The 21,150-nt window shown below is 40.0% G+C and overlaps 1 protein-coding gene across 1 annotated transcript in view; it reads right to left on the reverse strand.

Annotated features, from left to right (window-relative positions):
• Positions 1-21,150, reverse strand: part of LOC127568367 (bone morphogenetic protein receptor type-2-like) — a 205,877-nt gene that overhangs the window by 47,919 nt on the left and 136,808 nt on the right.

Here is a 21,150-nt window from a genome sequence, read left to right on the forward strand (position 1 = left end):
CTATGGCTACAAGAGCAGGTAAGAAGCTGAGTATTCTAAACCATTAAAGCAGTGGAGGGCATCAGAAATCCACAAGTTTAGAGGAAGGATTTGAGAAAATAGAGAAATAAATTCCATAGGGTGAAAACAGGCTGATTTGATTGGTCTACGAGTATAATACATTTTTTGGATCTCAGGGGGAAATGGAAATGCACTGTGTCTGGTTGAGAAACTATAAGGTTGGAGGCTGAGAGGGGAAAATCTTCAGATGAGTTAAATCAATGACTGGCAACGATGGTTTGATATTTACTGGTGGGTGTCAGAGGTATGAGGCAGTCTCAGAGAGTTAGTGTTCAACCTCCACAAGGTAGAGGTCAGTTCTTGAAACAACAATGCCCTTGTCAGACTGCTGAAGTGACAATTTGAAGACCATACTTAGTGAACAGAGTGTTTAACGTTCAGTGTGGAGTGAAACACGGGAATGGAAAAAATTGAAAAGTTCAATGTAATATTGGCAGTTTGTACTGAAAATATCTAGGGAGGCAAGAGGCAAGAGAATGGGGAATGGGTCAGAATGGATTGAGAATTCTGAAAATGAGAAATTTTGTCTGTGCCTATTACAGTGGCATGCAAAAGTTTGGGCACCCTTGGTCAAAATTTCTGTTACTGTGAATAGCTAAGCGAGTAAAAGATGACCTGATTTCCAAAAGGCATGAAGTTAAAGATGACACATTTCTTTAATATTTTAAGCAAGATTACTTTTTTATTTCCATCTTTTACACTTCCAAAATAACAAAAAAGGAAAAGGGCCCGAAGCAAAAGATTGGACACCCTGCATGGTCAGTACTAAGTAACACCCCCTTTGGCAAGTATCACAGCTTGTAAGTGCTTCCTGTAGCCAGCTAAGAGTCTTTCAATTCTTGTTTGGGGGATTTTCGCCAATTCTTTCTTGCAAAAGGCTTCTAGTTCTGTGAGATTCTTGGGCTGTCTTGCATGCACTGCTCTTTTGAGGTCTATCCACAGATTTTTGATGATGTTTAGGTCAGGGGACTGTGAGGGCCATGGCAAAACCTTCAGCTTGTGCCTCTTGAGGTAGTCCATTGTGGATTTTGAGGTGTGTTTGGGATCGTTATCTTGTCATAGAGGCCATCTTCTTTTCATCTTCGGCTTTTTTTTTACAGACGGTGTGATGTTTGCTTCCAGAATTTGCTGGTATTTAATTGAATTCATTCTTCCCCCTGCCACTGGCTGCAACACAAGCCCAAAGCATGATGAATCCACCCCCGTGCTTAACAGTTGGAGAGGTGTTCTTTTCATGAAATTCTGCACCCTTTTTTCTCCAAACATACCTTTGCTCATTGCAGCCAAAAAGTTCTATTTTAACTTCATCAGTCCACAGGACTTGTTTCCAAAATGCATCAGGCTTGTTGCGATGCTCCTTTGCAAACTTCTGATGCTGAATTTTGTGGTGAGGGCGGGGGAAAGTTTGAAGAAAAAAGGGTGCAGAATTTCATGAAAAGAACACCTCTCCAACTGTTAAGCACAGGAATGGATCGATCATGCTTTGCGCTTGTGTTGCAGCCAGTGGCACGGGGAACATTTCACTAGTAGAGGGAACAATGAATTCAATTAAATACCAGCAAATTCTGGAAGCAAACATCACACCGTCTGTAAAAAAGCTGAAGATGAAAAGAGGATCGCTTCTACAATAGGATAACGATCCTAAACACACCTCAAAATCCACAATGGACTACCTCAAGGGGCACAAACTGAAGGTTTTTCCATGGCCCTCACAGTCCCACGACCTAAACATCATCGACAATCTGTGGATAGACCTCAAAAGAGCAGTGCATGCAAGATGGCCCAAGAATCTCACAGAACTAGAAGCCTTTTGCAAGGAAGAATGGGCGAAAATCACCCAAACAAGAATTTGAAAGACTCTTAGCTGGCTACAGAAAGCATTTACAAGCTGTGAATCTTGCCAAAGGGGGTGTTACTAAGTACTGACCATGCAGGGTGCCCAAACTTTTGCTTCGGGCCCTTTTTCCTTTTTTGTTATTTTGAAAGTGTAAAAGATGGAAATAAAAAAGTAATCTTGCTTAAAATATTAAAGAAATGTGTCATCTTTAACTTTATGCCTTTTGGAAATCAGGACATCTTTTACTCGCTTAGCTATTCACAGTAACAGAAATTTTGACCAAGGGTGCCCAAACTTTTGCATGCCACTATATATATATATATAATATTATATATATAATATATATATATATACATACATATATATATATATATATATGCTCTCTATTTACAGTAGCTGACATTGAGAAGCATTTGAAAAAGGAAATCTCTTGTAGCATCAAAGAATATCTAGTGTTCACATTACTCTGTTTCCAATAGACATAGAAATAAAGTAACGTAGAGAGAATGAGACGGGAAGCATCAAACTGGCATATACCGTTCCTGTGTCGAAGTGGAGTTCAAATGAAAGGGAATCGTGCACAAATAAGTTGGAGTGTAACCAGCAGCAGATGCCTAGGCCGGGGGGGGGGGGGGGGGGGGGGGTGGCAGGGGGGTGGAAGAGGTTATGAAGATAGATAAACAGAGAGCAATACATAAGAAACATTATCTGGGAACAAGCTAACTTCCCAGTTTCCCTAAATTAGATGACCATCATTACATTCATGCTTTCTATTTGGTGACCTGCTTAAAGTACACATAAATCCATTATTGGGTGAGAAGGAATATATATAGCAAAAGCCTGCCACTATTCACCAGTCTTGCAAACTCATCAATAACATGGCTGGAAATAATATTTGAATTAAAGCAGTTCAAAATCTAGAGTACACTTTTCAAACTCACAAATGAAAAATGGCTAATTGGATGAAGCATTACAGAGATACCTAGATGGACTCATATTCAGGAGAGGGAAGATATATGATAAAGCAAAATAAATTAAATACATAGGATTACATAAGAAATACACCATAGAAACAGAGTATTTAGCCCAACCAGTACATGCTGATGTCTATGGTCCACCTGAAATCCCTCTCTCTTTCCTCATATAAATCTATAGGTGTAACCCACTATCACCTTCTTCCTTGCATGTTGTCCAGTCTCCTCTTACTATGCATTCACTTCAACCACACCGTGTGCTCGCGGGTTTCACTTTCTCACCACTCTTCAAGCATAGACATATGCAGGAATAGTGTGTTTTAGGTTTCTTCCTAATTATTTTTTCAGTGACTTACTTATGTTGAAGGCTTCTATTTATTCTTTCCCCACAGGGTGTCCATTCTATCAAAACACCTCATAATTTTATAGAACCTTGTTATGTCATTATTCTTTTCTCATCTTTTACCAATAATTGCATCCTTTCATTTCTGATATCATTTTTGTTTAGCCTCTCTATAACCTTATCGACTTCTCCACGGCCTTTTATGATAATGGCAACCAGAACTGTATAGTATGCCAAGGTTCAGTACAAAATTAGCATTACTTAATTGCCTTTCAGTTCCATCCATCGAGGTATAAACCCAAGTGCTTGGTTTAATTTCTCTAGGGCTTAGCTAACCAGTAGCACAACTTTTAATGACTGGTGTATTTGTAACTTCAAGGTCTCTATTTCTCCACCCTATCCAGACTCGCAACTTTTAAGTTATAAGTAACCTCCCTATTCTTTCTTCCTTTTTACTACCATGCATTAATCTGTGTCGAACTTCATGCACCAATAACTCGCTCATTCTGCAATGTTCTTCTATAATTTGGGGCATTGACTATCCCCTACAAATACCTCTCCCACAGAGTGGTATTATCTGCAAATTTAGAAATTGTTTTCCTAATTCCAAAATCTAACTCAATCCCAGCAATGATCCTTTTGGAACACCTATCCTGACTTGTCCCACTGCTTTCTGTCTGAATGCCAACTAATAATCCATTGTGCTACATGTCCCCTGACTCTACAACTCTGATTTTAATTCATTTGGTACGTTATCAAAGGCCTTTTGAAAATCTAGATAAATTATGTCTACTGCATATACTCTCTAATTATCTCCTCAAAAGATTCAATAAAGTTAGTCAAGCAAGACCTGAGGTGCATGCTATTTATTATATACTTTTGATTCCCAGATGTTCTTTCTTTCCTTTCATCTCTAACCATCCAGATTAAGCTGATTTTCTAGGTATATCCTATTGCGTTTCTTCAACGTTAGTGTCATATTTATCTGTCAGTCCTCCAGCAGTAATGCCCTGCCATCTCTTTCCTTAATTCTCTTAAAATGCTTGGATGCATTTATCCTCTTCAAGTTTGCTTAATTTATCATCTATCTAATTTTAAATGAACTAAATCACTTAACTTTTTCCAACATCATGGCTACCTGATCTACCTCCCTTAAGAGTACCAAGTACTTTATCTTGTTTCATTTCCCATGGGAGTGTTCAAATTTGTTTGAAATTTAGAGTTGGTTGGGAAGTGTTCTGAAAGAAAATAATTGTTTACTTTTTGCTTCAGTCATTGCTTCAATGTTGTCTATGCACTGAGGGTGAAACACCCTAGTGGAGGTACCCTCTTTCAGATGAGACATTAAATCAAGGCTGTCTACCCTCTCAGGTCCATGTGAAAGTCCCTAGGGCTCTATTCAAAGGAGACTTTTCTTTGGTGTTCTGACCAGTATTCATTCCTTAACAATGAAAGGGACTTACCCAAACTCTGCTTTAGTGAGTAGGCTAGCCAGTGATTTGTTCTCACCTCAGCATATTGGTCCTACTGATTTCAGTTACAGAATAATTGCTAACTGAGCACCTGTACTGCATAAGATTATGTCATGTTGAGTGGCAAAAAAAACCAGTGGATACAAAGACGCTCATCTTGTGAAAGAATATGCCTTGTTAATTCAAAATCAAGAAATTCCAAATGCTGGCAATATTCATCACTTTCAGTGAAAAGTCTTTGACCTGAAACATTTGTTTCTCTTCCCATGGATACTGCCTGGCCTGCTGAGAACTTCATAAATTTTCTGGTTTTACTCTCTATTTGCTGACAGGCAAAATCTTGCATTGAGCACATTATCTTTTTATATGGGATATGTGAGAGCCAGTTAGTGCAGAGCAAAGTTTCACAATAAGGTACATTTGATGTCAGATATATCAAATGCTGAACTATTTTGAGAGAGACATTAACGCAGATTAATATTTGCAAGTTTGGATGAAATTTGTTGGTTTTAATTAACAACGTCACATGGAAGCAGAGCAGGAAATTGCATCTCAATGATTTGAGTCTCCCAGGAAAATTGGTAACTCTAGAGCTGATACAAGTGCTATATAAACAGCAGAAATAAGTCATTATAGTGACTGCAGCCTGAAAGCAGTCGGGTTCTCTAAAGTTCCCAAGTATGAAAATTTATTAAAACATCTCTGTTCCACAAAAATCAATCTTCTAACTAAGCCTATTTCTTTCCAATCAGCCTATACCTACAATCAGTAAACATGTAAAAAATTAAAAATCACTTAATTTCCAACAACCACTCACCAAGGTCGACCAGATTATTCAACTACAACCTTAATTCAAACAGAGACAAGAGTGGAATGCCAGAAGTGAGGCAGCAGTAACTGTCCTTAACATAATGCACAGTAGCAAATGGCATTTCTAGCAAAATGGATGTCAATGGGATTCATGAATGGTTGAGTTATCCTAACACCAAAGAAGATGTTTGTACTTGGTGGAGGCTAATCATGTTATCTCTAGGACATCAGTGGTGAGTTTTTCAGGATAGTGCCCTAAGTCTAATTAACTACTTTTTCACTGACATCCAACCATCATAAGGTCAGAAGTGAGGTTGATCACAAATTCTCAGATAATGAAGCTGCTGCAAGATATGGACAATAACTAGGGATAGGCTTGTGCTAAGTAATAACTAACATTCACTTTATAAATATAAAGCAATGACCAACTGCAACAAGTGAGTCTAATTACTTTTCTTTGACCTTCAAAGGCTGAATCTCTGAATCCCAAGCATCAATATCTTAGAGCTTTGGGGGGGGGGGGGAATAGTCACAACTGACTGGTAGCTGAACTGTATGAGTTTAGTAAACACATGATGCTGCAGTACATCTGTTGTTGGATATTCTGCAGAGCTGCCCACCTTCTGTCTACACAAATCTTTCCCAGTTCTCAAGCACCCAACCAACTTGGATGGTGCATCTACAATAACCATCAAGCAGTTAACATATACTGAATAGAACACTCTGTGTTATATGTATCCCATTCATTTGTGTAAACATCCATTCCTCCACAGGATGCTTTGTAGTGTTTACCTCTACAGCGTTAACTGCTCCAATTTACTAAGGTTCTTCAGCAGTACCTCCCACACCCACAACGTTTACAACCTACAAAGAAAAATGGCAGCATCTATGTGCAAACAATATCACTTGCAAGTCATGCAATATTTTGACCTGGAAATAATTTGAAAAGAAAAATGGCAGCATCTATGTGCAAACAATATCACTTGCAAGTCATGCAATATTTTGACCTGGAAATAATTAGCATTTTTTCATCATCACCATCTTGGGGTACAAGTGCGTAGCTCCCTGAAATTGGCAAAATGGGTAGACAGGGTGATAAAGAAGGCATACGACATATTTGCTTTCATTGGTCAGGGTGTTGAGTATAAAAGCTGGGAAGTCACATTGCAGCTATATGAAACTTTGGTTAGGCTGCATTTGGAGTAATGTGTGTAGTTCTGGTTACCATATATAGGAGGGGTGTGGAGGCTTTCGAGAAGGTGCAGAAGAGGTTCACCAGGATGTTGTCTGGATTGGAGAGTATTAGCTATAAGGAGAGGTTAGACTGAGTTGGATTGTTTTCTCTGAAGCACCAGAGACTGAGAGGCGACTTTAAAAAGGATATAAAATAATGAGATGCATAGATAGTCAGTGTCCGTTGCCCAGGCTTGAAATGGTATTGGTATTGGTTTATTATTGTCACTTGGACCGAGGTACAGTGAAAAACTTGTCTTGCATACCGATCGTACAGGTCAATTCATTACACAGTGCAGTAATAACATTTAAGAGGCACTTAGGCACAAGAACACGCAGGGAATGGAGGGATATGGACCACATGCAGGCAGATAGGATTAGTTTAGATTAGCATAATGGTTGGCACAGACATTGTGGCCGAAGGGCCTGTTCCTGTACTATACTGTTCAATGTTTCTCTATCAAAATCCTGAATAGTTTACTGTGAGAGAATCTTAATTCATTGCGCATTGCAGTGATTCAAGACCAGCAGCTCACCAGCAAATTCTCAATTGCAATTAGGGATGAGAATTAAATACCAGCCTTGCCAATGTCACTCAGATCCCAAGAATGAACTTTATTACAAGCAGTAGCCAATTTGTATCTAAAGTACACAAATATTTAAAAAATATGCAAACCATTTGTTTTTCCACACGTTTCTTGAGGGATAACTATTGACCAGAAAACAAAAATGTCCTTTTTCAAATGGTGCAACGGAATCTTTAAAGTCCACATGAGAAGGTGTTTTATTTCATAACAGCACTTCCTAGGTAACACACAATACACCATATCCTGTACACAAGACTCAAGAAGTAGGACTTGATCTTGTGGCCTGACAGCTACCACTGATACATGGCAAAGGATAAATTCTGAATTGAAATGACTGACGAGCATTAGGGCAGGAGCTTAGGAAAATTCCCAAAATAACATTCACACCAACTCACAAGATCACATAACTTAGTGTTTAATAGAATGGTCTTGTTTTGACTGGAAAAGTACGTGAACAATAGTTTTGATTCTGATTATCTACCTTATTTATGCCTCTTATTATTCCATACAACTCTATCAAGTCACCCCCTCAGTCTCCTTCACTCGAAGGAAAATAAACCCAGCCTATCCAAACTACTTTATCCTCAATGGTTTCCTTTGTAGATCTATGATTATATACATTGAAGGCAGGTGATCACTGATCCAAGGACTACCTGGACTGGTTTCACCTGTAAATCCCCCAGGGTAAGTAAGAGTGAGTGTCTGGCATCATCTAAAGGTGATGGTGGTCTGAGATCAGTGGTTTTCCTTCATCCAGCACATTTTTTGCAGTGAAGAGCTTTATGACATTAGCAATAGATTTATTCACCAGTTTAAACCTCCATTATCTGTAACAATTTGGGAGATTTTTGTATTCTATTCTATTCAAAGCAAAGGTATCTTAAAGATTTGTCTGAACTAGTTGAATCTTTAAAGGAATTCTTTTCTCCCTGTGAATGAAAGAACATGATAATGCATATTTTTCTCTTTGGGTATCAGATCAATAGATTGAACACCCCAGATTTGTGTTCAAGTGTGCACCAGGTTAGTTGACAGTTTGCCACATAGGCAATAAATTACTCCTTTGGCTAGGGAGGAGAATTAAAATCATTCAAAGCTATTGCCCTTGGTTATTATCCATTGAGCATTGCTAGAAATAAGTGGAGGTAAGGCTGATACAAAATCAAGCTTGGTTGTGATCTCTCATGATCAAACAGTCTGCCAACACTCATGGAAATGGCTCACACAAAATCTGAAGAAGGTCACAGATCTTTCATCCACCTAAGCTCCTGTTTCATGCATCTCAGTAACTATGCACTGATTTCCTGTGACTCAGCAGCTTGGACTAGGTACAAGTAGTAGTCAGTATACTGGAAATCCTAACCCAACATGGACTCACACTTTAACACAGAGGGAAGTAAAAAAAAAGAACATTGGCAAAAATAGATATTTTTGATAATATATTATAGATAATAGGAGGCAAGTAAAAGGAAACAAGATTGTTTATAGTAAGAATCACTGAAAAGAAGCCGTTTGGTTTCTTTGGTCTCTAGTTATGGTTCAGAATTTTCTGGACAGACAGAAAAACACAAAGAAATCTATTTTCTTTAATTTAGAGTGATAAAAATATTATGTTTAGGGTCATTGCAGTTTTCAAAAATCAATGCACAAACAGCTTCCACTGAAGCACCCTTTCCAGCCTACCCTCTCACTCTAGTCATTCTAATCTTTCTAAACAATGCTCAATAAAACTTGGTTGTCAGGAACAAATGGTTCAATTTACACACGTAACAAAAAATCCAGAACTTCCTGCCTGTTGATCAGATGAATTGCATGTCTGCTTGATAGGGCCGAGGGTGATGTTTACAAATTGTGGAGCCAGACCAGTCTCAACCCTGGAGGCACATTGTCTGTTCCCAGCTACTGTTTTGCTCCTTTTGGCATGTTCTCCAAACAATCAGCATCAACAGAACTGAAAATACATCTTTATTCACGCATAGAACCCAGCCCAGAACAACAAAAATTGAATGAGGTCAGAGGCCCTTCATCCGCCTGAACTCCTGTTTACATATCTAAGTGACTATGCACTGATTTCCTGTGATTAAAGGTATATTGCTGTTAAAATTAAATTTCCAAACATTAGGAATACAGTTTTTCCCCCTTTGACACATTATTTCCCTCATTCAATGACAGTAAACTTGGAGGACTGAATTTCCTGAAGTTTTAAAACTATTGAGCTTTTTTTTGGTTAATTTTTCCTCCTTCTTGGTGTGTGTTTGTGTGTGTGGTTCCTAACTTGGCCAGACACCAGTAATTCAATATGCAGACTTCCCAGTGGTTAATTTAGTAAGGGCAATGTGGAGATGACCTGCACAATTCAAAAACATAAGAACATAAGAAATAGGAGCAGAAGTAGGCCATTTGGCCCTTCAGGGCTGCTCCTTCATCTTGGATCCATTTTCCTGCACTAATCTCATTTCTCTTGTCTCCCCTAATATCCAAAACTGTATCAATCTTTATCTTGAATATACTCAGCAAATGAACCTCTATAGACCCTTCGGGCAGTGAATTCCATGGATTCACCACCCTCTGGGTGAAGAAATTTCTTCTCAACTCTGTCCTGAGAAGAGTAGACCCTTTATTTTGTGATCTCTGGTTCTAGTCACCCAGGCAGGGGAAATATCAACTCCATATCTATCCTCTCAAGCCCCTGAGAATTTTGTACATTTCAGTAAGACCACTTCTCATACTTCTAATCTCAAGAGAGTTAGGGCTGGTCTAATTAATTTCTCGTTTAATAAACCTGCAATTCCAGGAATCAACCCAGTGAACCTTTGATGCTCTGGTGAGACTTTCATTTTCACATTCTCTTGCAATAAAAAAAATCATACTTTATGAACTGCATGTTAACTTTCAGGTCTTGTGCACAAAGGACTCCAATACTTTGCAACCTCTCAACATTTAAAAAGTACTCAATAAGGCCTGCATTGAACCACCACTAAGGTTGTGATTTTCAGCAGTCCTGAGAACAGTAAAACCCCCATAATCTGGCACCCATGGAACTTTGGTAGTGCTGGACTGGCAAGTTTTCCAGACAATTGGATATTATTAACTCCCAAACACACTTTAATTTCATTTTCAAAATTTATTATACAGTAGTATAATCAATTTTCAAGTGAAGCAAGTGAGTTTAAAGGAAGTGGGAACTATATGCACTCCAATCCCCCACTGTGGCCATAAACCTACTCACGTTCCTGACCCCTGGTATTCCTGCTCCACCTGCACCCCCAGCCCTCCATCTGGATCCCGGACCCCCAGCCTTGGATGCACTCTGGATAAAATGACTTCCAACCAATCGAATGCCATATTATCAAAGCTCTATTGCACTGCTGAGTTGGAGAATGGAAAAATCATCTGCTCCTCATCTGTAAAGTTCTACCAGTGAACGCGCAGATGATTCAATGACAACAAAATCACACCTAGATAACCAGCTTAAAAAACTTAACCAGGCTCATTGAAGTAGAAGGAGCAAAAAACTGCAGATGCTGGAACATCTGAGAATAATGGAATTAAAATTCTCTCTATTCACTTCAAGTCAAAGATGCAGCTCTGGTAACTCACATGGGCTCCTTGTTGCAGTTCTATTCAGGCCACTTCCTTGACTTACTTCTCTGTTACACTGATGACAGTAATGGTGCTGCTTCCTGCACTTGTACAGAACTTGAACACTTTATTACCTTCATTGCCATTTTCCACCCTGCTCTCATATCCCAGCTATCACAGCCTCATTTCCCACTATTGAACGGTTCCCTTATACGATGAGATAGACTCTTGACATCAGGCAGAAGATACAGGAGCCTGAGGGCATATACCACCAGGCTCAAGGACAGTTTCTATCCCATTGTGTTAAGACTATTGAACTGTTCCCTTGTACGATGAGATAGACTCTTGACCTCACAAACTACCTTGTTATGACCTTGCACCTTATTGTCTACTTACACTGCACTTCTTCTGTAGCTGTGACACTTTACTCTGTATTCTATAATTGTTTTTACCCTCTATTACAATGCACTGTGTAATGAATTAATCTGTATGAACAGTATACAAGACAAGTTTTTCACTGTACCTCGGTACAAGTGACAATAATAAACCAATACCAATATCCATATGGTCCATACAACTCATTCCCTTCACTTACTTGACATCTATTTCTCCATCTCAGATGACAGGTTAAGTACCAATATATCATTGTAAGCCACTGACTCCCACATCTATCTCCACTACACCTCCTTCCATTCTGCTTCCCATAAGAACTCCATTCCATTAATCCAGTTTCTGTCTCAGTCTAATGATGTGACTTTCCACACCAGTAATTTTTATGAAGTCTTCCTTTTTTCTAACCATGGTTTTCTGTCTACCATAGTTAATGGTGATCTCAATCACATCTCTTCTATTTCAAACACATCCGCTCTCAAACCCTCTCCCAGCCAGACCAAGGATAGGGTTCCCCTTGATCTCATGTTCTACCCCACCAGCCAACACGTTCAACTAATCATCCTGCATTAATTTCAACCACCTCCAACAAGCTTCCATCACCAGACGTATCTTTCCCTCCTCTATGTTCTATGTACTCTTTCAGCATCCCAAAGGGACCATTCCCTCTGCAACTCCCTGGTCCACTCTTCGATCTCCATCAACTGCACCCTTCTGATGGTACTTATTAATGCAACTGCAGAAGATACAATAAGCGCTCTTTCACCTCCTTTCCCGCCACCCAGGGTGCAAATAATCCTGTCTAAGGTTGATCCTGAGCTTCCAGATCTTGTGACTTAATATTAATAATCTTGAGTAAACCCCCTTCTTTTCCCACCTTGTATCAACTTATGTTGTTTCAATTTGTCTCTGGGTCATTAGTACTATATGTTTTTATATAGTAATTGTTATCTGGACAACTTTGATTTGCACCCTATCACAGACTTTCCTATTGTTCTCTCCATCTCACCGTCTGCAATTTAAAACACATTGTCTTCTCATTTTTCCAGTTCTAATGAAGGGTCCTTAATCTGAAACGTCAACCCTGCTTCCCAACATAGTAATGCTGCCTAACCTGCTAAGTGCTTCTAGCATTCTCTGCTTTTGTCGCAGAAGCAAGAACACTAAGGCAAGTTAACAAAGAATGAGACCAAACAGCTGTGACTCAGGTGGATTAAGTACATTCAATACAGTTTCCAGTTTCAGTTAGCTCTAAACACCCTTCTGCTACAATGCAGTCATCTCTCCTCCACATTTGAACACATCTTCAGTCAACTCTCTCCAATCCTTCAACTCCTCCTTCAGTCACTTCTGTCCATTCCATCTCCACTTTCAGTCACATCCCAAGACCCAGCTTCAACCACTCTCTCAGGTAGTGGATTCCAAGTACTTACCACTCTCCGGGTGAAGAAGGTCCCTCTCATATTCCCTCTAAGTCTCTTCACCCTTACCCTAAACCTATGTCCTCTAGATTTATCTACCTCTGATATGGGGAAAAGTTTCTTGCAGTCTACTATATCTACACCTCTCATAATTTTATATACCTCAGTCATGTCCCCTCTTAACCTCCTCCACTCCAAGGAGAACATATCAAGTTTCTCCAGTCTCTCTTCATAACTGAACTGCTCCATCGCAGGCAACATTCTGGAGAATCTTCTCTGCACCCTTTTCAGCACTATCACACACTTCCTATTGCATGGTGACCAGAACTGCATGCAGGACTCCAGCTGAGGTCTGACCAATGTTTTAAAGTTGGGACATAACCTCCCTGCTCTTGTATTCAATGCCCTGACTAATGAAGGCTTGTACTCCAAGGTTCCTCTGTTCCTTCATACTCCCTTGCACTCTAATGTTCATGGTGTAGGTCCTAGCCTCATTATTACTGCAAAATGTGTTACTTCATATTTTCTGGATTAAATTCCATCAGCCACTTTTCAGTCCATTTCACCAACACATCAATATCATTCTATAGCCCAAGACTACCTTCTACACTACCAACAACTCCGCTAGTCTTCCAATCATCCATGAACTTACTGATCGTGCCTCCCACATCCACATCTAAGTCATTCACATATATTACAAACAACAAGGGTCCCAGAACCGATTTTTGTCAGACACGACAAGTCTAAGGCATCCAATCACAAAAACAACCCTCTACCATCACCCTCTGACTCCCATTGCCAAGCCAATTTTGTATCCAGTTTGCCAACTTGCCCTGGATCCCATGGACCCTAACATTTTGAACCAGTGCCCCATGTGGGACCTTGTCAAAGGCAATATTAAGGTCCATGTAAATCACATCTACCGTCTTGCACTCATCAATACACTTTAATGCCTCTTCAAAGAATTCAATCAAATTGTTCAGAGAGGATCAGCCCTTGACAAAGCCATATTGGCTATATCTGATTAGTCCATGCCTTCCTAAATGATAATTAATCCTCTCTCTCAGAATTTTTTCCAGTATCTTCCCTACCACTGATGTTAGCTTGAGCATGGCGACACGTTGCAAGCTGCTCTCTACAGATCTACTCATTACCTTTACTATAATCATTCTACACTTCTAAATTTAAACTCTATAATCACTAACTATCACTAATAATGTTCTTTAAATCTTCTTACAGGGCTGGTGATCTTCCGACATCCAGAAATGACTCACCTTATTGCACTGCACTTTCTCTGTAGCTGTGACACTTTACTCTGTACTGTTATTGATTTTACCTGTACTACATCAATGCACTCTGTACTAACTCAATGTAACTGCACTGTGTAATGAATTGACCTGTACGATCGGTTTGTAAGACAAGCTTTTCACTGTACCTCGGTACAAGTGACAATAATAAACCAATACCAATTTCTCCCTTACTTTCTCCCATTCTCTCGTTTCTCCTACTTCACCTTGTACTCTCCCTCATTTTATCATCTAGAAAACTATCGTTTTCCCACCTTTACCCCTGTGGGAATATACCTGGGATGCACTCAACCATCTCCTATTCAAAGGTTACCCACTGTTCTATTATAGTTTGTCCTGCAAATCTTTAATTGCCATTTACCTAGGCCAAAAAAAAACAGAATACACTGGAAAATCTTAACAGGTCTGGCAGCACCTGTTGATAGAGAAACAGAAAATATTTTGGGTCTGTGACCATTCGCCAGATTAGAACTCCTTTTATCTCACTGAAATTGGCCCTATTCCAATTAATCAAAGTTGCTTCTTGTCCTTTTTTCCTATTACTTATTTAAATTTATGATGCTATCATCATTTCCCCAAGTGTTCTCCGAATGACATTTGGTGAAGTTGACCCATCCTATTTTCAAAACACGATAAGTCAAAGTCAAGTTTATTGTCATATGCACAAGTACATGTATGCACAGGTGCAATGAAAAAATTACTTGCAGCAGCATCACAGGCATATAGCATCAGATACACAACAATCACAAGAAACACACAAATTATATATAAATTATACAAAGATTATAAGAAAGAACATAATTAGAACAAAAAAAACCAAAGTCCATTGTAGTGCAAAGTGGTCATCATGTTGCTATACTGAGGTGGTAATTGAGGTTCTGCAGGTTGGTTCAAGAACTGAATGGTTGAAAGGATACAGCAATGCCTCCTTCCTTACTGGGCAGGGCACATTGATGCAGAAAATTTTCCTTGAAGCACATGGATTCTGCTCTTAAGCCGTCAACTGTATTCCACCACTGCAGCATCCTCCTTAATCTGTACTGCAATCTCTTCCTTCATTTCCTTCCACATCTCTCCTGAACATTTTGTAACCACGAAGTTTAATGCCAAACCTGCCCTTTTCTAAGACGAGTCTGATTTTTCACCAGTGCAACATCTGGACCTGCAATTTAACATCCTAATTTACAATACTTTGTGCATTTACACTCTAAACCCATCTTTTACTTGCAATGTAATCTCTACTCACCTGTTTCCACTTAATACAATACTCTTTCTTACACTGGCCCAACATAACATTGCCAGTCCTCTGTGCATCATATGCTTAATGCTACATTCTAGCCTTCTTCCCCTGCCAAATTAGTTTAAACTCCACTAAACTCCTTGCATTTTCCCAGATACACAGATACTTTCTCAAACAATAAAGAAAGACTTGTATTGATAGAATACCTGTCACACCTCTTTCAGAAGATCTCAAAGAACAATAAAGCCAATGAAGAACTTCAAATTTCAGTTACCATTCTAACATGGGAACCATGGCAACCCATTTACACAGAGCAAGTTTTCACAAATAACATGATAATGGCCAAATAAGGTGCTTAATGCCCAGCAAGGTATAAATATTGACTAAGACACGAGAGATAAAGCACCTGCTCCTTGGTCTGAGGAGCGAAACTTGTAGCTTTTTTAAGGACATACATGCAGCTTCTGACGCTGAAAATTGAATGCCATTTATTCAATGCACACAAAGCACTTGATATCCCCAAAGTTTCATGAGATGTGCTTCTATGTTAATTTGGCTAATAGCCATGCCAAGCTGCACTAGCTGCAAGGTTGCCAAAATTTCCCAGAAATCCCCAGGACAGACCCAACTCCTTCAAAGGAGCTCCAATGATGTCACCAGACAGAAGCAAGTGGAGATCCAGGAAGAGCACTTTGGAGGCCAGAGAGCAGTATTCTCTTTCCTCCTTCTGCCATCATACCTCTGCTGTCCTCTAGAGTCCAGGCAAATGACAGCAGGTCTGGGACAGGTACCCGCTTGTGGAGAGAAGTCTGTCATGGTATTAAACTGAAATACAGTACTGATGGGTGCAGGCCTCTAACTGTGTAACCCTGGGATACAATACTGATGGGTGCAGCTCTATGATTGTATACCACTTAGATAATCTACTCGTGGGTCCAAGTCTCCAACGGCAATAACTGCAATTTCTGAGAGCTCATTTGAAGAGCTGGTAGAGGCACAAAGGCCTTTAAGATTCTTCAAATTACCATCCCTACTACAGCCCGCTGCCCAGATTTTGTATTCTATTCTCTCACTCCATCATCAATGCACAGCAGCAGCAGTTTGTATCATCTTCAGGGTGCACTACAACAATTTACCAAGATTCCTTAGACCACACCTTCTAAACCCGGTTAGAAGAACAAGGGTAGCAAAAGCATGGGAACACCATCACCTGGAAGTTGCCCTCCAAGCTAGACACCATCTTGACTTGAAAATATATCGCTGTTTCTTCACCGTTGCTGGGTCAAAATCCTGGAACTCCCTCCCTAACGGCATTGTGGGTATACCCACACCTCAAGGACTGTAGCAGTTCAAAATGGCAGTTCATCACCACCTTCTCAAAGGCAGTTAGGGATGGGTAATTAAATGCTGGCTCAGCCTGCGAAGCTCACATCCCTTGAATAAATAAAAAAAATTACGTAACATAGTTAGAAAAATAACATGCACCATTGTGACTCTATCATAATCACCAGTCAAAGGAAGGTTATCCTGTGTTTATACTCATGTCTGTATAGTTTTAATAGCACAGAAATTATCTTTATCTAGCCAGTAAATATGCTGTTGGTTCAGCAGGTGATCTCCTCACTAGCTGCGTCATGCAAGTTTCTTAGTCCATGTTCAAAGGACAGGTTCCATAGTTTGTGACAGCATGGAAAAGAGTATTTTTCTCAAACTATGAGCTATGAAATTTGATATCCATATGAAGGGAGAAGGAGGGTTTCACTATCCATCAGAAAGTATCACACAGTAGGTGCTCGGAAGTGCTTAAAATTTTATTAGCAGACCGAAGGAAAGACTGATAATGAATGTTAAATGTAGTGCTACTGTGTAGCTTAAGATGAAAGAGTTCAGGTTAATTCCTGTAATTTAATTACAAGACCCTTAGTTACACATTGCCTGGTAAACACTAAAGTCCTTCCGAGGGAATCTCCCATCACTGCCCAGCCTGGCTTATGCATGTGACTCCAGAACCATTGCAAAGTGATTCACTCATAAATGTCATCTGAAATGGACTTACAAACTACTCAGTTGTATCTTTTCTGCATAACTGCCTTTACCAAGTGCTCAAAAGAAAACACACTAAACTTTTAAAAAGGCTTTTTCCAATAAAATCTTGGAAGGATATTATATGAACACATGAAGGAAGCATGAGTAGGCTTCCTTCCCCCCACCCCCCAAGCCTGTTTCACCACTTGATCTGATTATTTACTCATGATAATCTTTCACCCACTTGCTTCTCAAATGCTGTCTACTTGTGCCTTAAAAATACTTAAAGAATCTGTTTCCATCGTCTTTGAGGAAAAACATTCCAAAAGTTCGCGACATTCCTGGAGAAAAAAAATCACTTGCTCTCTATCTTAAATAGCCCACTCCTTAGTTTTAACAATAACCCCTAATTCTAGATTCACCAATGAAAGGAAACATCCTCTCCATATCCACACATTCAAGACTCCTCAGAATTTTATACATTTATACATCTCATTACTGAAGTTGGAAGTTCCCAGCTGCTTCAAAAGGGAAGCAATCATACTGTTGCCCAGGAAGAGCTGAGTGAGCTGCCTCAATGACTATTGCCTCACATCTACTGTTATGAAGTGGTTTGAGAGGTTGGTTATGGCTATAATTAACTCCTGCCTGAGGAAGGACCTGGACCCGCTGCAATTTGCCTAGTGCCACAAAAGGTCTACGGCAGATGCAATCTCACTGGCTCTCCATTTTGTTTTGGAACACCAAGACTACAGAAAAACATCCATCAAACTGCTGTTTATCAATTACAGCTATCATCCACTCAGTATTAATCAAGATTCAAAACCTGGGCCTCTGTACCTCCTTCTGCAACTGGATCCTCGACTTATCGGGAGACCACAGTCAGTGTGTATCGCTAATAACATCTCCTCCTCACTGACAATCAACACAGGCGCACCTCAAGGATATGTACTTAGCTCACTGCTCTACTTTCTCTGTACTCATGACTGTGTGGCTAAACACAGCTCAAATGCCATCTATAAATTCACCAATGACACCACTGTTGTTGGTAGAATCTAAGATGGCAACAAGGAAACGTACAGGAGTGAGATACGTAGGTCGGCTGGTTGAGTGGTGTCACAGCAACAACCTTGCACTCAACATCAGCAAGACCAAGGAATTGATTGTGGACTTCAGGAAGGGGAAGTTAGGAAAACACACACCAGTCCTCATTGAGGGGTCAGCGGTGGAAAGGGTGAGCAGCTTCAAGTTCCTGGGTGTCAACATCTCAGAGGATCTATCCTGGGCCCAACATACTGATGCAGTCATGAAGAAGGCACACCAGCAGCTCTACTTCATAAGGAGTTTGAAAAGATTTAGTATGTCACCAAAGACTCTTGCAAATTTCTATAGATGTATGGTGGAGAGCATTCTGACTGGTCGCATCGTAGCTTGAAATGGAGGCTCCAGAGCACAGGATTGCAAGAGGCTGCAGAGGGTTGTAGACTCATCCAGCTCCATCACGGGCATAACTCTCCCCACCATCAAGGACATCTTCAAGAGGCGGTGCCTCAAGAAGGTGGCGCCTCAAGAAGGTGGCATCCATCACTAAGGACCCTCACCATCCGGGACATGCCCTCTTCTCATTACTACCATCGGGAGGAGGTACAAGGGCCTGAAGAACCACACTCAATCTTTCAAAAACAGCTACTTCCACTCTGCCATCAGATTTCTAAATAGCCCACGAACACTACTTCATTATTCCTTATTTTTACACTATTTATTTATTTTGTAATTTATAGTAATTTTTTTCTTTGTACTGTACTGCTGCTGCAAAACTACAAATCTCACGACATACAAGTGAGTGATAATAAACCTGATTCTGATTCTTCTGATTCTGAAGTCATCTCTCATTTTTCCAAACTCCAGTGGGTCATAGAGTCATGGAGCAATACAGCACAGATACAGGCCCTTAAGCCCAACGAATCCATGCCGACCACGTTGTCCACCTAGCTAGTCCCACCGCCTGTCCAACTTTTCCTCATAAGACAACCCACCCATTCCAGCTATTGGACAATTTTACATTTTCTCCATGATACTTCATTTTCCAGATCATTTCCCACTCAACTATTTATGGCCTTTTGAAGCCTAGTTATGCCCTCTTCCCAATAACTATCTTGGTGTCATTAGCAAATTTTGGAAAATTAAAACCAACACATCAACTATCTCACTAGTCACTCATTTCAAGAACCAGGAGAATGTCTATCAGGACTCAGAGGCACTTGCCTGCAGTTCCAACAATTTGTTCAGTGCTGCTGTCCACGTGATCATGATTTTCCTGAGTTCCTCCCAATTTCTGATTTTCAGCTGCTTCTGAGATGTTACTTGTATCGTCTATCAGGAGGACTGATGCAAAGCTACTGGTTTAATTCACCTGGTTTTTTGTTATTAATTCCCAAGACTCACTCCCTTTAGGACCACTGCTCACTTTGTTAATTCCTTTGTTTGGAATATCTAGAGAAACTCTACAATCTGAAAAAATGCAAGGTCATCCACTTCGCTGTACAAAACAACAGTTTTTATTAAGTGATGACAGATTAAGAAATGTTGACATTCAAAGGAACCTGGATGTCCTTGTACATAAATCACTGAAAACTAACAATCAGATTAATAAGCAATGAGGAAAGCAAATGCTATGCTGGCCTTTACTATAAGAGGATTTGAGTACAAGAGTAAAGATGTCTTACTGAAATTATGTAGATCCTAGGTGAGAACACACCTGGAGCATTGTGTACCACTTTAGTCCCCTTACCTAAAAAAGCGTATATTTTCCATAGAGGGAATGCAATGACGATTCTCTAAACTGGTTTCTAGGATGGAATGTTTGCCGTGTGAGGAGAGATTGAGTAGACTATGCCTGTATTCTCCAAAGTTTTCATAAATGAGAAGTGATTTCATTGAAATTTACAAAATTCTTACACGGCTTGACGGGGTGAATGCAGGGAGGGTGTTTCACTTAGCCAAGGAATCTAGAACCAGGACTCTCAGTCTCAGAATAAGACACAGACCATTTAGGATTGAGATGAGATGAAATTTATTCAGTTGTTGTGGTTGAATCCTCTACATGGAGGGCTATAGAGCCTCGGTCATTAAGTACATTTCAAACAGAGATTAATGAATTTCTGGATATTAGGGGAATCAAAAAATAGGGGAATAACACAGAAGTGAAAAATCAGTCATGATCTGGATGAATGGCAGACTAAGCTTGCAGATGGCCTACTCCTCTTTCCAATTCTTAAATTCTTTTGTTATTTTAAGACACCAAAAAGTTGAACTTTTAAACCAAAACGCATTGTGACAACTCAGTATCCAACAGTAATGAACTGAGGAAAGTTGAAGCTAGCTAGAGCACAATTAGGAACTTAATCTGGAGTTACTAATTGGGAAGGACAATTAATCTGGTTCATAGCTCCCTGAATTTGGCAACACAAGTGGATAGGGTGGTATGGCATGGTTGCCTTCATCAGTCAAAGCACTGAGTATAAAAGTTGGGAACTCACGTTGCAGCTGTATAAAACTTTGGTTAGGCCACATATGGAGTAGTATGTGTGTGGTTCTGGTCACCACACTAGGGAAGAATGTGGAGGCTTTGGAGAGGGTGCAGAAGACATTCACCAGGATGTTGCCTGGATTGGAGTGTATTAGCTACAAGGAGAGGTTGGACAAACTTGGATTGTTTTCTGTGGAGCATCGGAGGCTGACGGGTAGATAGTCAGAGTCTTTTTCCCCCAGGGTGGAAATGTCAAATACTAGAGGGCCTAGGTTTAGGTGAGGGGGGAACGTTTAAAGGAGATTTGTGAGGCAATTTTTTTTACTCAAAGAGCAGTAGG

The sequence above is a fragment of the Pristis pectinata genome, chromosome 1 (assembly GCF_009764475.1).
Source record: "Pristis pectinata isolate sPriPec2 chromosome 1, sPriPec2.1.pri, whole genome shotgun sequence".
Classification (NCBI taxonomy): domain Eukaryota; kingdom Metazoa; phylum Chordata; class Chondrichthyes; order Rhinopristiformes; family Pristidae; genus Pristis; species Pristis pectinata.